The sequence below is a fragment of the Salvelinus alpinus genome, chromosome 4, assembly GCF_045679555.1.
Source record: "Salvelinus alpinus chromosome 4, SLU_Salpinus.1, whole genome shotgun sequence".
Taxonomy (NCBI): domain Eukaryota; kingdom Metazoa; phylum Chordata; class Actinopteri; order Salmoniformes; family Salmonidae; genus Salvelinus; species Salvelinus alpinus.
The window spans coordinates 40,847,918-40,864,782 of record NC_092089.1 but is presented as its reverse complement, the minus strand read 5'-3'; the positions used below and the strand labels follow the sequence as shown (position 1 = coordinate 40,864,782).

Below are 16,865 nucleotides of genomic sequence, written 5' to 3'. Positions count from 1 at the left end.
CATTAGCTAGTTAACATTAGCCTTCTACATCTACCTGCATATTGAACTTCCATCCTCTCAGGCCAGGGGCACAATGTATGAATTTATGGTTGCATCAGAGTTGCCGTTATAAATAAGTGTTTAAATTAAGTAAACCATGGCTAATTTAGGAAAGGACCAATTTTGACTAGCTACTGTAGTTAGCCACTGGAGGACAACAACACAACAAGATGCAACAATTAAAGTTGCCTCCCGAGTGGCGCAGCAGTCTGTAGCATCACTATAGACCCTGGTTCATTCCCAGGCTGTGTCACAACCGGCTGTGATCAGGAGTCCCATAGGGAGGCGCACAATTGGCCCAGCGTTGTCTGGCTTAGGAGAGGGTTTGGCCGGGGGGGTAGGCCGTCATTGTAAATAAGAAGTTGTTCTTAACTGACTTGGTCCAGGCGGCAATTGGTCTGGGCGGCAAGAATGTCATACTCTTTTTGACCAGACAGTATCGGATAGATGGCTGCCACATACAGAGACAGATGGGCGCTGTTTCGCTCACTTGGATGCTTTCTCCGGTGAGATACATTCAGCCTCTTCAAATGAAAGGAAAATGATAAAACACAGAGACGAAGGATATCAATGATTTTTTTATATATTTTTTGTAATTTTGGGGGGAAGCCTGGCTTCCCTTGGCATCCATGAATACATGCCACTGTTGCGCTCCACCATCTCAACCCCCCTCCTTGAACTCCCATCTCCTTATTCTAATGAGACTTTGTATTGTATACAGTCCAGGGCCCGGGTTGACCATGTACTAGTTTATCCAAGGGGAAGAATATAGCTGCGGGACAAGATTTAGCTAACAGTGCAGTATGCAGTCGACACAACATGGGTCAGTGGACAGTGCTTTCATTACATCTCGTTAAATGTTAGTGTGTCGGCCCAGAACATTCTCTTTGGTGCTGCATCAGAGTATAGACTATACACTATAGTGTTTCCTGCTCGCTTGGACTCTTACAATCAGTTCTACTGCCCCAAAGAAATGTGATACAGGGCTCAGCCTACATGCCAATAGTCTCTGTCAGTTTGACTATATTGTAACGAATACAACGGCGATAACAACTCACATCTCAGCTCATCCAATACGTGCCTGCCCAACTCATCATTTAACCAACAAATTACCCATCTAGCGTATTTCAGAGAAGAGAGATTCATTATCCAATTTAGGCCCTGTGTTGTGGATGGAAGCAGTGATATCATAGTGCTGGATGGAGAGGGTCAAAAGGTGTTTGATGGGCGGGACAGACTGGGTGATGTGTCCGAATAGACTGGGTGATGCCTTCTTAAATCCAAGTTGCCACTGACTGTGTCTGTAAAGGCGTGCGTAACTGGTGGCAGTGAAGTCAGACGCAGGAGAGCAGAACTGGGTAATAGCGGGAGCAGTTTAATACAAAACCAACGGCATAAAAAATAACCATCGTGGGTACAAAACCCGACGCGCACCAGTAACAAATGTGCACAAGCACTACAAACAAACAATTCCACACAAAGACATGGGGGGAACAGAGGGTTAAATACACAACACTTAATGAGGGAAATGAGAACCAGGTGTGTAGGAAAACAAGACAAAACAAATGAAAAATGGATCGACAATGGCTAGAAGACCGGTGACGCCGACCGCCGAACGCCGCCCGAACAAGGAGAGGAACCGACCTCGGTGGAAGTCGTGACAGTACCCCCCCCCCCCTTGACGCGCGGCTCCAGCAGCGCGCCGACACCGGCCTCGAGGACGACCCGGAGGGCGAGGTGCAGGGCGATCCGGTCGGAGACGGTGGAACTCCCGCAGCATTGAAGGGTCCAACACATCCTCCACCGGAACCCAGCATCTCTCCTCCGGACCGTACCCCTCCCAGTCCACGAGGTACTGAAGGCCCCTCGCCCGACGCCTCGAATCCAGTATGGATCGAACGGAGTACGCCGGAGCCCCCTCGATGTCCAGAGGGGGCGGAGGAACCTCCCGCACCTCAGACTCCTGGAGCGGGCCAGCCACCACATGCCTGAGGAGAGACACATGGAACGAGGGGTTAATACGGTAATCGGGGGGAAGCTGTAACCTGTAACTCACCTCGTTCAGTCTCCTCGGGACTTTAAATGGCCCCACAAACCGCGGACCCATCTTCCGGCAGGGCAGACGGAGGTGCAGGTTTCAGGTCGAGAGCCAGACCCGGTCCCCCAGTGCGAACACCGGGGCCTCACTGCGGTGACGGTCTGCGCTGGATTTCTGGCGCAGCACGGCGCACTGAAGGTGAACATGAGCGGCGTCCCATGTCTCCTCCGCGCGCCGGAACCAGTCGTCCGCCGCAGGAGCCTCGGTCTGACTCTGATGCCAAGGAGCCAGAACCGATACCACAGTACGCACTGGAAGGGAGAAAGGTTAGTGGAGGAGTGGCGGAGCGAGTTCTGCGCCATCTCTGCCCAGGGCACAAACGCAGCCCACTCTCCCGGCCGGTCCTGGCAATAAGACCTCAGAAACCTACCCACATCCTGGTTAACTCTCTCTACCTGTCCGTTACTCTCGGGGTGAAAACCCGAGGTAAGGCTGATCGAGACCCCCAGACGTTCCATGAACGCCCTCCAGACCCTCGAAGTGAACTGGGCACCCCGATCAGACACAATATCCTCAGGCACCCCGTAGTGCCAGAAGACGTGCGTAAACAAGGCCTCCGCAGTCTGTAGGGCCGTAGGCAGACCGGGCAGAGGAAGGAGACGGCAGGACATAGAGAAAAGATCCACAACAACCAGGATCGTGGTGTTTCCCTGTGATGGGGGGAGATTGGTCAGGAAATCGATCAACAGGTGCGACCATGGCCGTTGTGGAACGGGTAAGGGATATAGCTTACCTCTGGGCAGGTGCCTAGGAGCCTTACACTGAGCGCACACCGAGCAAGAGGAAACATAAACCCTCACGTCCTTGGCCAAAGTGGGCCACCAGTACTTCCCACTCAGACAGCGCACCGTCCGACCGATGCCTAGATGACCAGAGGAAGGTGACGTGTGGGCCCAATAGATCAGCCGATCACGGACAGCAGACGGAACGTACATACGCCCAGCGGGACACTGGAGGGGAGCGGGCTCTGCACGTAACGCCTGCTCAATGTCCGCGTCCAGCTCCCACACTACCGGAACCACCAGGCAGGAGGCCGGGAGTATGGGGGTGGGATCCATGGGCCGGGACAGTGCGTCTGCCTTAGCGTTCTGGGAACCTGGTCTGAAAGAAAGTGTGAAAACAAAACGGGTGAAAAATATGGCCCACCTTGCTTGGGGAGGGTTCAGTCTTCTCGCTGCCCGGATGTACTCCAGATTGCGGTGGTCAGTCCAGATGAGAAAAGGGTGTTTGGCCCCCTCAAGCCAATGTCTCCACGCCTTCAGAGCCTTGACAACAGCCAACAGCTCCCGGTCCCCCATGTCATAGTTTCGCTCCCCCGGGCTGAGCTTTTTCGAGAAGAAGGCACAGGGGCGGAGCTTCGGTGGCGTACCCGAGCGCTGAGAGAGCACGGCTCCTATCCCAGCCTCGGATGCGTCCACCTCCACTATGAACGCCAAAGAAGGATCCGGATGGGCCAGCACGGGAGCCGAGGTAAACAGAGCCCTCAGGTGACCAAAAGCCCTGTCCGACCACTGCAAGCGTACTGGGCCCCCCTTCAGCAGTGAGGTAATGGGAGCCACTACCTGACCAAAACCCCGGATAAACCTCCGGTGTCAGGTTTTGGCCAGGACTGTTCAGGTTTTGTTCACTAGATGTCCCCCTTGCACCTTTTTTGTACCTTTTGTTTTTTCTTGCCCATATTATTGTTTGCACCTGTAAGTCATTCCCTTGTTAGTATTTAACCCTGTGTGTTCCTCAGTTCCTTGCTCAGTGTTTGTATGTTAGCACCCAGCCCCAGCCTTTGTGAACATTTTTCTCTTGTTGAATTTTCCAGAGGTTCTCTGGTTTTGTTCTCGTGTATTTTTGGATTGATCTTTTGAGGTTTGTTTTTTCCCTTGCTGTTTTTACCACTTTGTGGATTTTCTTTTGTATTTTGGAAGATATCTATTTTTTATTTAACCACCATCTCTAGTACTGCTGTGTCTGCCTCATCTTCTGGGTTCTGCCAATTATTAGTGACTGTTTCTCGCACCGGGTCCTGACAGAAACACTGAGCCATTAATATGAACCCAGAGGCAGCCAGTACCCAGGACTTTTTTCCCATGCTGTCCCACCACGAGGGGACTGTCCAACGTCACGAAGCTGCTCTGGTTCAGCAAGAGGCCTTACTGGCTGGACATTCTCAACTTCTGTCGGAGATGATGACGTCCATAAAGCAGATTTCTGATCAACTTTCTCCTGCAACCGCTTCTGCTCCAGTTCATCAGATTCAAGTGCCCGTGGCAGTTAACCCCCTGGCTGAACCTCGTCTGCCGCCTCCCCAACGGTTCTCAGGTGATCCGAGGGTTTGTAAGGGGTTTTTCACCCAATGTTCTCTCTCCTTCGAGCTGCAACCCTCGTCGTTTCCCACCGACCGGTCCAAGATAGCATATATCATCACCCTGCTGTCGGAAAAAGCCCTAGCCTGGGCTACTGCTGTGTGGGATGCCCAAAGTCCCTGCTGTGCCAGCTACTCTACCTTTGCTGAAGAATTCAAGCGAGTGTTTCAAGGTCCTACCAGCGGTCCTGACTCAGCCAAACAGCTCCTGACTCTCCGCCAAGGTCGGCGCAGCGTGACGGACTATGCCATCCAGTTCCACACGGTGGCAGCAGCGAGTGGCTGGAACGACGAGGCGCTCACAGTGTGCTTTTTGAAGGGTCTTTCCGACACCATCCAAGATGAACTGGCCACTCGGGAACCACCAGACAACCTCGAGTCCCTGATCAAGTTGGCTTCACGCATAGACCTGCGTCTGAGAGAGAGAGAGCTCAACCGTAGATCTCTCACCCTAGCTCCTATCGGTCCCAGCTCCGAGTCTCCATCTTTATCCTCGCTGACTCCACCGGAACCCATGCAGGTTGGACGCATCTCCCAGGCTGAGAGAGACCGCCGGATGAGGGAGCGATGCTGTCTATATTGCGGCAAACCGGGCCATTTCCTCTCCACGTGTCCCGGGCTCCAGGGAAAACGCACTCTCCCGTGCAGGCCTGGGAGGACTGTAACGGGAAACATAACCTCCTCCCATCCATCCAACTCCCGCCTGCTCATTCCAGTTACCCTTTCCTGGGACAACCACGAGCTTCCCCTTCAAGCCTTGGTAGACTCTGGAGCCGCAGGTAACTTCATGGATGGTGTCTGGGCGAAGGAAAATGGCGTTCCCTCTGAACCTCTAAGTGATCCCATAAGGGTTACTACGTTGGATGGAAGCCCTTTGGGATCTGGACTTGTCACTCGTGTCACTACCCCCTTGCGACTTTCAGTTTCCCAACACCAGGAAGTGATGAACTTTCATCTGACCTCGTGTTCCGAGTTCCCTCTCGTCCTTGGATACCCCTGGCTTCACAGCCATAACCCTCACATCGACTGGTCTGTGGGCACTATCAAGTAGTGGGGTCCTACGTGCCAAGCCACTTGTATCTTCCCAAGTTCCCCGAGTTCCCCTCCCGAGTCTCTAGAATCCATCGACCTGTCCCGAGTTCCCGAGTGTTACCATGACCTCAAACCGGTATTTAGCAAACAGAGGGCCACCAAACTACCACCCCATAGACCTTACGATTGCCCCATCGACCTGTTTCCGGGCACATGCCCCCCCAGGGGTCGGATCTTTTCCCTATCTCCTCCCGAACGAGCTGCTATGGATACCTACATCAAGGACTCTCTGGCAGCAGGCCTCATGCGTCCATCCACCTCGCCGGCGGGAGCAGGGTTTTTCTTTGTGGCCAAAAAAGACGGGGGATTACGTCCTTGCATCGACTACCGGGGACTTAATGCCATAACCGTCCGTAACCGCTACCCGCTACCCCTTATGGCACAAGCCTTTGAGCTGCTCCAGGAAGCAGTGGTCTTCACTAAGCTTGACCTGCGGAACGCATACCATCTTGTGCGGATCAAACCCGGTGACGAGTGGAAGACCGCTTTCAACACGCCTACTGGTCACTACGAATACTTGGTGATGCCCTTCGGCCTGACCAACGCTCCAGCTGTGTTCCAAGCGCTCATAAACGATGTGCTTAGGGATATGCTTAACATCTTCGTGTTTGTTTACTTGGATGACATCCTCATCTTTTCGAGCTCCCTTCAAGAACACACTAAGCATGTCAGACAAGTACTCAAACGCCTCCTTGACAGCCATTTGTACGTTGAGCCGGAAAAATGTGAATTCCATTCCTCCCGAGTACAATTCCTGGGATTTGTAGTGGAACCCGGTCGAGTCCAGATGGACCCCACGAAGGTAGGGGCGGTAGCGGATTGGCCCACCCCCAAGTCCGTTAAGGAAGTTCAGCGTTTCCTGGGCTTCACTAACTTTTACCGCAAGTTCATCAAGAACTTCAGCTCGGTGGCAGCCCCTCTCTCAGCTGTAACCAAGGGTGGCAACACAAGGTTTCTGTGGGGAAGAGAAGCTGAGACGGCCTTCCAAGGACTCAAGCAGCGCATCCTCTCTGCTCCCATTCTGACACTACCAACGGCGGATGAACCTTTTGTGGTGGAGGTAGACGCATCAGAGGTTGGGGTTGGAGCTGTCCTGTCTCAGAGGGGTGAAGACAAGAAGCTTCATCCTTGCGCCTTCTTCTCTCACCGGCTTACCCCGGCCGAGAGGAATTACGATGTGGGGGATCGTGAACTCCTAGCGGTTAAGATGGCATTGAAGGAATGGAGACACTGGCTCGAGGGGGCTTCTCAACCGTTTCAAGTGCTTACGGACCACAAAAATCTGGAGTATATCCAGCAGGCGAAGCGGTTGAACTCCAGACAAGCTCGATGGTCTCTTTTCTTCAGCCGATTTCAGTTTATCCTCACCTATAGACCCGGGTCGAAGAATCTCAAACCGGACGCCTTGTCACGAATCTACTCTCCTGCCATTCGAGAAGATACTGACATGACTGTCCTTCCGGCCGCTAAGATCGTGGCTCCGATCTCGTGGCAAGTGGAGGATACCGTGAAACAAGCCCAAGCCATCGAACCGGGCCCTGGAGGAGGTCCTGCCAATCGGTTGTTTGTTCCCAAGGCAGCAAGGTCCCAAGTCCTTCTGTGGGGGCACTCCTCTCGCCTCACCTGTCACCCGGGCGTAGGTCGCACCTTGGAGTTCATCCAGCGTAAGTTCTGGTGGCCCACCATAAAAGAAGACGTTGCCACTTTCGTCAAGGCCTGTTCCGTGTGCTGCCAGGGCAAATCTTCTCACCTCCGCCCTCAAGGACTCCTTCACCCTCTATCTATTCCCCACCGACCCTGGTCCCATATCTCATTGGACTTTATTACTGGCCTTCCTCCGTCCCATGGTAATACAACTATCCTAGTCATCATCGACAGGTTTTCTAAGGCGGCCAGGTTCGTTCCCTTGACTAAGTTACCTTCTGCCAAGGAAACGGCTGAGTTGGTGATTAACCATGTGTTCCGAGTCTTCGGCATTCCGCAAGATATGGTTTCCGACAGAGGTCCCCAGTTCGCCTCAAGGTTTTGGAAGGCCTTCTGCCAACTCATAGGGGCCACTGCCAGTCTATCTTCAGGGTACCATCCGGAGTCCAATGGCCAAACCGAGAGGATGAATCAAGAGCTGGAAACCACCCTCAGATGTATGGTCTCCAACAACCCGTCCACATGGTCGTCCTTCATGGTTTGGGCCGAGTACGCGCACAACACCTTGTGCTCCTCCTCCACTGGTATGTCCCCGCACGAGTGTCAGTTTGGCTATGCTCCTCCATTGTTCCCGAACCAGGAGGCAGAAGTCAGTGTGCCTTCAGCCTCGAGGTTCATCAGACGCTGTCGGCTTACGTGGAAGAAGGCCCGTCTTAATCTTCTGCGTTCCTCACAGAGGTACCAACAACAAGCCAACAGACGTCGCCGTCCCGGGCCTACCCTGCGCCTCGGCCAGAGAGTATGGCTCTCAACCAAGAATTTACCGCTACGGGTGGAGTCTCGCAAACTGTCCCAGAAATTCATCGGTCCCTTTAAGGTTGCCAGAAAAGTGAACCCCGTTACTTTTCGCCTGCACTTACCCAGATCCCTTAAAATTAATCCCACGTTTCACATTTCTTTATTAAAACCTGTTGTTTTTTCTCCCCTTATCCCGGCAGGCAGACCTCCCCCTCCGCCCCGTATCATCGGAGGCCAGTCGGCTTATACCGTCCATCGGATACTGGATTCCCGCCGGGTGCAGCGGTCCTGGCAGTATCTGGTGGACTGGGAAGGCTACGGTCCCGAGGAGCGCTCCTGGGTTCCTGCCAAGGACATACTGGACCTTGACCTCATTCGTCAGTTCAGGGTCCTCCACCCTGAGAAGGCTGGTAGGAACGTCAGGAGCCGTTCCTAGGGGGGGGATTCTGTCAGGTTTTGGCCAGGACTGTTCAGGTTTTGTTCACTAGATGTCCCCCTTGCACCTTTTTTGTACCTTTTGTTTTTTCTTGCCCTAATTATTGTTTGCACCTGTAAGTCATTCCCTTGTTAGTATTTAACCCTGTGTGTTCCTCAGTTCCTTGCTCAGTGTTTGTATGTTAGCACCCAGCCCCAGCCTTTGTGAACATTTTTCTCTTGTTGAATTTTCCAGAGGTTCTCTGGTTTTGTTCTCGTGTATTTTTGGATTGATCTTTTGAGGTTTGTTTTTTCCCTTGCTGTTTTTACCACTTTGTGGATTTTCTTTTGTATTTTGGAAGATATCTATTTTTTATTTAACCACCATCTCTAGTACTGCTGTGTCTGCCTCATCTTCTGGGTTCTGCCAATTATTAGTGACTGTTTCTCGCACCGGGTCCTGACACTCCGGTAGTAATTGGCAAACCCTAGGAACCGCTGCACCTCCTTTACCGTGGTGGGAGTCGGCCAATTACGCACGGCTGAAATGCGGTACCCTAGGAAGGAGACGCACTGTTTAAAGAACAGGCATTTCTCAGCCTTGACGTACAGGTCATGCTCCAACAGTCGACCAAACACCCTGCGCACCAGGGACACATGCTCGGCGCATGTAGCGGAGTATATCAGAATGTCATCAATATACACCACTACACCCTGCCCGTGCAGGTCCCTGAAAATCTCCTCTACAAAGGCTTGGAAGACTGATGGAGCATTCATCAACCCGTACGGCATGACGAGGTACTCATAATGCCCTGAGGTCGTACTGAACGCCGTCTTCCACTCGTCTCCCTCCCTGATATGCACCAGGTTGTAAGCGCTCCTGAGGTCTAATTTGATGAAGAAGCGCGCCCCGTGCTTTGACTCAATCGCCGTGGCGATAAGAGGTAGCGGGTAACTATACCTCACCGTGATCTGTTTTAGGCCTCGGTAGTCAATACACGGGCGCAGACCTCCCTCCTTCTTCTTCACAAAAAAGAAACTCGAGGAGGTGGTGAAATGGAGGACCTAATGTACCCCTGACGCAGGGATTCGGAGACATATGTTTCCATAGCCGCCGTCTCCGCCTGTGACAGGGGATACACGTGACTCCTGGGAAGTGCAGCGTTTACCAGGAGATTTATCGCACAAGCCCCCCGTCGATGGGGTGGTAATTGAGTCGCCTTCCTTTTGGAGAAGGCGAGAGCCAAATCGGCATATTCGGGGGGAATGTGCACGGTGGAGACCTGGTCTGGACTTTCCACCGTAGTATGAAGTCAGACGCAGGAGAGCAGAACTAGGTAATAGCCGGAGCAGTTTAATACAAAACCAACGGCATAAAAAATAACCATCATGGGTACAAAACCCAACGCTCACCAGTAACAAATGTGTAAAAGCACTAAAAACAAACAATTCCACACAAAGACATGGGGGGAACAGAGGGTTAAATACACAACACTTAATGAGGGAAATGAGAACCAGGTGTGTAGGAAAACAAATGGAAAATAAAAAATGGATCGACAATGGCTAGAAGACCGGTGACGCTGACCGCCGAACGCCGCCCGAACAAGGAGAGGAACCGACTTCGGTGGAAGTCGTGACAGTGTCCCAAATGTCATTCTACTGTATTCACTATATAATGCACTACTTTTGACCAGTTCCCATAGGGATATCGAGAATATGGTGCCATTTGTGATGCACGTACTGTATGAGTCAGCTGCCCATATACTTCAGACGACAGGGGAGGAGAGGGAGGAAGAAGAGCAGCTAAAAGGACAGTCGTCGTCCATTTTGGCATTATGATTCTTGGGAGTTTGTTTAAGATAATGATGAAATATATGAGTGTGTCTGACTTAAAGAGAAACCAATTCATTCCAACCGCAGAGTTCAATGAGTACAATTGATTTTGTTTATTTCACTGAGATGTCCCCCTCCCTGTCTCTTCCCCCTCCCTGTCTCTTCCCACTCCATGTCTCTTCCCACTACCTGTCTCTTCCCACTCCCTGTCTCAGCCTGTGGAGCTGTCAACGTTATAGTGGAGCTAGGCTTTATTGTTTTAATAAATTGCCTGCGTGACGAGAGCAGTGGTGCATGTCTGATGTTCATCTTTACCTCCTGAAATGAAACCTTTCTCAGAGACAGACAACTCTCCTCTCCATCTCTCATCTTCCCCTCCTTCTCATCTCCTCTTTCCCCTCTCCTTCTACTCTCCTCTTTCCCCTCTCCTCTCCACCTCTCATCTTCCCCTCTCCTCCTCTCCTCTTTCCCCTCTCCTCCTCCTCTCCTCTCCACCTCTCATATTTTCCTCTCCTCCTCTCCTCTTTCCCCTCCTCCTCTCCTCTCTTCTCCTCCTCCTCTCATCTTCCCCTCTCCTTCTCCTCTCCTCTTTCCCCTCCTCCTCTCCTCTCCACCTTTCATATTCTCCTCTCATCTTCCCCTCTCCTTCTCCTCCTCTCCTCTCCACCTCTCATCTCCCCCTCTCCTTCCCCTATCCACCTTTCATCTCCTCTCATCTTCCCCTCTCCTTCTCCCCCTCTCCTCTCCACCTCTCATCTTTTCCTCTCCTCCTCCTCCTCCTCTCCTCTTTCCCCTCCTCCTCTCCTCTCTTCTCCTCCTCTCATCTTCCCCTCTCCTTCTCCTATCCTCTTTCCCCTCCTCCTCTCCTCTCCACCTCTCATCTTCCCCTCTCTCCTCTCCTCTCATCTTCCCCTCTCCTTCTCCTCCTCTCCTCTCATCTTCCCCTCTCCTTCTCCTCCTCTCCTCTCCACCTCTCATCTTCCCCTCTCCTTCTTCTCCTCTCCACCTCTCATCTTCCCCTCTCCTTCTCCGGTCCTCTTTCCCCTCCTCTTCTCTCCACCTCTCATCTTCCCCTCTCCTTCTCCTCCTCTCCTCTCCACCTCTCATCTTCCCCTCTCCTTCTCCTATCCTCGTTCCCCTCCTCCTCTCCTCCTCCTCTATTCTTCTCCACCTCTGCTTTCCACATCCCCTCTCCTCCTCCTCTCTCTTTCTCTCCTCCTCTCCTCATATCATAATGTGACAATGAGAGAGAGAGAGAGAGACAACGAGAGAGAGATGAGCTGAGCTGATGGTCTCTGTGCACCCCTGGTCATTATTCCTGGGGCCACCCAGCCTCCCAGTGGAGCCTGAGACAGCCACTGTACAGACACCCACGGCCACAGGAGGATAGATGGATGACCATGAGCCAGGGACGGCGGGTTATAGTTGCTGGTGAAAGATGGCTCTGGCTCTCACGATGCAGTGATCTATCACAACAGACCAGGACAACTGCGCTGTCCCAGAAGGAAAAAGAGGAAGCAAGGCAACGGATGGAATTAGTGTGGTGGGCTGGCGGTGGCTGAGTCACAACCAAGCTTTGCTTTCGCCCTCTCCCAACACTCAAGATGCTCTCCAGTCCAGTCTAGTACGTTGGGTTTAATAGAACTAATCTACAGATGGATGCTTTTTTTCTCTGGAACCATTTAGAAATGGTGAACAATAACATTTATGACATAGTATTAGTGTTGTGATAATGTTTATACTCAAACTGAAATAACATTTTGTTATCTTAAATGTGCAGAGTGTATTTTTATTACTTTTTGTCGAGTTGAGGGTTTTTTCCAAGCCTATTTCTGTATTCCACACTAACTGCATCATTTTTTAACAATAATAAATCAATAATATATCAGATCAAAAGTGTTGAGAGTTTTGGTCTAAATCTGCCACTAACTGAACCAAAACAGCATGTTTCATGAATTGTGAAAGAGTTGAAAAACAAACCCTGAAGCATACAGTATAAGAACACAATTGACTGTGACAAGAGGCTTATCTTCTAAAAATAGAACCGTGTCTCTGACTGGATGATTCTCCTTTGTTAAGGGTTCTTTTCTCCCAACATCAGGAGAATGCTGACACTGAATAGTAACACTTTGCTTAGAGTGGTGATATGTACCATTCATAAAGCATGTATGCATGACATAAAGAGTCAATAATGCTGTGGTAATGTTAGTTATACCTAGCCTGGTTCTAGGAGCAGTGACTCTGGGAAGGCAAGGCAGCTGAGGCAGGGTCCATCTCAGCCCCAGTAATGGCCTTGAACACTAAATTGACTACCTATGAGTCTGAGAGAGCTAAATAATTGTCTGGAGTATGATTGGTAGCCTTGACTCCCACACTGTGAGCCCGTAGGCCAAGGCCTGTTGAAGGGGCTGGGTAATTGCAGTCCCCGCTCACCCTCTGCTCTGCAGCTTACAGTAACTACCCATACTGAGGTTAACCGCAGAGAGGAGAGCAAATGGCATATCATAAAAAGGCTCTTGTTATAGGAGAGCATTAGAACTCCATTTTGTATGAGAAAAGACAAAGGACTGAAAGCAGACTTTCAAGTGAGGGCAGTTTGTTTAAAACCAAGCGTGAATAATGGCAGTTATTAAGGTGTGTATTCCAAATGTCACCCTATTCCCTATATAGTACACTACTTTTGACCCGAGCACTATGTGCCCTGGTCAGGAGTAGTGCACTGTAGGGAATAAAGTGCCATTTGGATGACTAAGTGACATTAATGATGGTTATATAAGTCCCGTATGTGATGTATAGAGACAGCCAGTTCCTCCACATGATTCAATTTGGCATTGTCACATTCCTAAGACATTTTGCACAACATGGATTCATAGCTTCATGAATATTCGGCACCGCTTTCTGAGAAACATAATCATCTGTTGTGTTGCTGTTGTTGACAGCTTTTGAGGGGCTGGAGAGAAAGCTATACTTTCCCGATGAAGAGATGTACTGGAGAGGAGGAGAGAAGGAGGTGTTGTGTGACAGGCCCGGTTCCACCTGTGATTGCAGCCATTGTGAAGACCGATGCCTGCCTGTCTCTCTGAGAGACTCCTAGTGCTAACTACAGTAAACAGTCTTTGTCTCTCTCACATCATCCTAGTTATAACACTCTTTTTACTGGCCTCCCTCTGTTATTCAATTGTAATAACACATATGTACAGTTGAAATCGGAAGTTTACATACACCTTAGCCAAATACATTTAAACTCAGTTTTTCACAATTCCTGACATTTAATCCTAGTAAAAATTCCCTGTCTTAGGTCAGTTAAGATCACCACTTTATTTTAAGAATGTGAAATGTCAGAATAATAGTAGAGAGAATGATTTATTTCAGCTTTTATTTATTTAATCACATTCCTAGTGGGTCAGAATTTTCCCATGATGTCAAGCAAAGGCACTTCAAGGCACTGAGTTTGAAGGTAGGCCTTGAAATACATCCACAGCTACACCTCCAATTGACTCAAATTATGTCAACTAGCCTATCAGAAGCTTCTAAAGCCATGACATAATTTTCTGGAATTTTCCAAGCTGTTTAAAGGCACAGTCAACTTAGTGTATGTAAACTTCTGACCCACTGGAATTGTGATACAGTGAATTATAAGTGAAATAATCTGTCTGTAAACAATTGTTGGAAAAATGACTTGTGTCATGCACAAAGTAGGTGTCCTAACCGACTTGCCAAAACTATAGTTTGTAAACAAGAAATTTGTGGAGTGGTTGAAAAACGAGTTTTAATGACTCCAACCTAAGTGTATGTAAACTTCCGACTGTATATAGTGCTTTTCTAAGACCCAAAGACAGTTGTATGGAACACAGTGTATGGAACATACTGCTCGAAGGAGTACTGAGAAATGGCATCTTCATTTCCAAGCACTCTCTATTCATATTTTAACTAGTTATTAACTAGGAGTCTAGTTTATAACACTTATTTCAGTCCATCTCTCAATTATTACACAGTGAACACGGGTTGTGTGTGTTTGCCAGCAGGTGCATCTGTATTGCATGAGTTCATTTCTTTTTCTGTTTTTTACTGAATTTTTGTTGTTGAGAAATGCACAGATGTTTGTTTCTGTGTGTCTGTGTGTGTGTGTCTGTGTGTACATGCTTGCGTGTGCATCTGTGTGTGTGCTTTCACAGTGTGTTGTGAACAGGTTATGTAACCAGGCGGTTGACGGGGGAGCTGCCTGTGGGCTTGTTGTTTGTTGTTTCATAGTGAAATCCTTCCTCTTCTGGGGATTATACAGCCAGCCTACCTGGCTCTCACTGGAAACTGGTGAGATGAACACTCTGCCCAGCCTCAGCACCACTCTCTGATGATGACAAAGCCTCTCTCACACACACACACACACAAAACAAACACACACACACACACACACACACACACACACACACACACACACACACACACACACACACACACACACACACACACACACACACACAGCCTGCTAGGCTAGAGCTTACAGAGGCAACTGGTAACACTAGATCCTCTGTGCATGGATTCCTGTACAACAAGTTGTGTTGTTTGGTAATGAAGAGATTGCTTGGGACCAGAGAGACAAGTAGTTACCAATACAAACCTTAGCTGGTCCTCTTAACTAGAGATTCTTACAATCCGATACATTTATATAATGTATAACAGTTGTTAATATGCTGAGCTAGTAACCAAATGACAGAAGTTAGAATAAACTCTAAGGTCCCATTAGAATGGATAGAATGGCAGTAGATTACTCGTTTAATCAGATACAAACCTCCTTAATGTTGTTAATGTGAAAGGAGAGATACATTAAACACCCAAACTTAATGTTGTTTGAAACCGAGCGAGACTTTAATCTCTTCACTCAATAAGGCTCATTTTATTTAATGCCTCTGGATGTTTCATAAACGACTGAACTTACACAGTAGCTTAATTACACAGCCTTTAGAGTAGTCAGGTGGGAAAACTAAACAGGGCTGAATAAGCAGACTGTGTTACAGTTCAGTCAGTCTTCTGGGTGGTACATAGCTATGGTCCAGGTCGTTAGTGCACGTTCGTCCACTAACTAGAGGAGGAATGCACACTAATGCCCTGGAGCAGAGCTAGATGGTATGGTGAGAGTGTATCTAATTCTTCCTCTATTAGGCTGCAACAGACAGAGCTCAGGGAGGAAACCCAACCCCCCTCTGTATGGAAGTAATGGATGATTTGATGACTGCTCTGGGCAGCTTTACAGCTTTCGTAGCTATATATTACAGAGCAACAAGCCCCAGGTGGTGGTCTGTCCAAAACCCATCACAACAACCCTGCCCCGGGCCAAGCGTCCCAGGGGCCCAGACAGGGATGGTGTTCAAGGTCACTGTGGAGCAGAAAGCAAGTTGTAATCCCTCAACTAAGAGCTCATACTGCAGGCAGCCTAATCCATCATCATGTTCACCTTGGAACTTGGAACTTTACCAGTGTTATTGACTGAGAGTTCATCAATCAGTCTGTCAAATAATTTGTTGCAACGTGTGTTTATAAAACAGGGCCAGACAGAGAGGAAGCCAAATGGACTCTATGGTACTGTTACAAATCAATGGTAACAGTTTACTTCATCTCGGCAACCCTGACCCAAATCTCTTGTGAACACTGGCCTTCTGTTTTAGCCTTTCACAACAGACTACACTTTACCAAAAGCCTGCATTTACAATGCTTTATAACTTGTTGTAAAGTACCAAAACACTTCCTTAGTAATAGGAGGAAACCTTGAGAGGGGACAGACTCTGCCGGACTCTGTTTATATAGCTCTGGATGTACCCATGTTGACCTATTGCTTTGTCACAATTTAGAGTAAATCTGTCACCCATCCATGTGCCCCTAAAAATAGTAAGTGATTTATAAGCAAGGCTGCACTTTTCACTGTAACCACCAGATGGAGCACAACATATGTCTTACCTTGGAGAACACGGTCATTGTATCTATTAATTCGTTTAGATTACTTTTATTTCTAGTTCAGGATTTCAAAACGAATTTCTCTTTCTCTCTTTCATTTCTTACCATATCTCTGCTGATGAATAATGCATTGGTCTGTTTCCAGTTCACTACCTAATTCTGCTCCCCAATTAATTCACCTTGTCCTGGTCTGTTGGGTTCTTCACTGTTCCACACACATTGACCCATTCCAAATGCCAGATCTTCTTCCCTTGGTGTTTGAAGAGACACGTCGCAGTAATACTATGAGTCCCTGGCCTTATGCTGTATGGTGGGACACTTATAGTAAGTGGAGTGGCTGCTTGGCTATGTGCTTTCCTCAATTGAATACAATGTTATTAAGATGAGAGTGAGATTTATTCAGTTCCCATGATTGTCATGCATGTCATCTTTAAGTAAAGACTTGCAAGTTGCAGCAATTGAGGGGAAACAGACAGATAGGGGTGAAACAGAAGCCCCCCAGGGCGAGTACACACCATGACATAAAGGTTCAGACCTCTTGGCTGTTGGACTCTCACATTCAGGGATACAGTCACTCATTTATAAGACCTAAATAACCATCTTGATAATGGACTTCGCACCTCAAGGCCAAGGCATAGGCTA

The 16,865-nt window shown here is 49.1% G+C and overlaps 1 protein-coding gene across 4 annotated transcripts in view; it reads left to right on the top strand.

Annotated features, from left to right (window-relative positions):
• LOC139573540 (oxidation resistance protein 1-like) overlaps positions 1–16,865 on the top strand; it is a 183,569-nt gene that overhangs the window by 103,347 nt on the left and 63,357 nt on the right. The gene's annotated exons all lie outside the window — the stretch shown is intronic.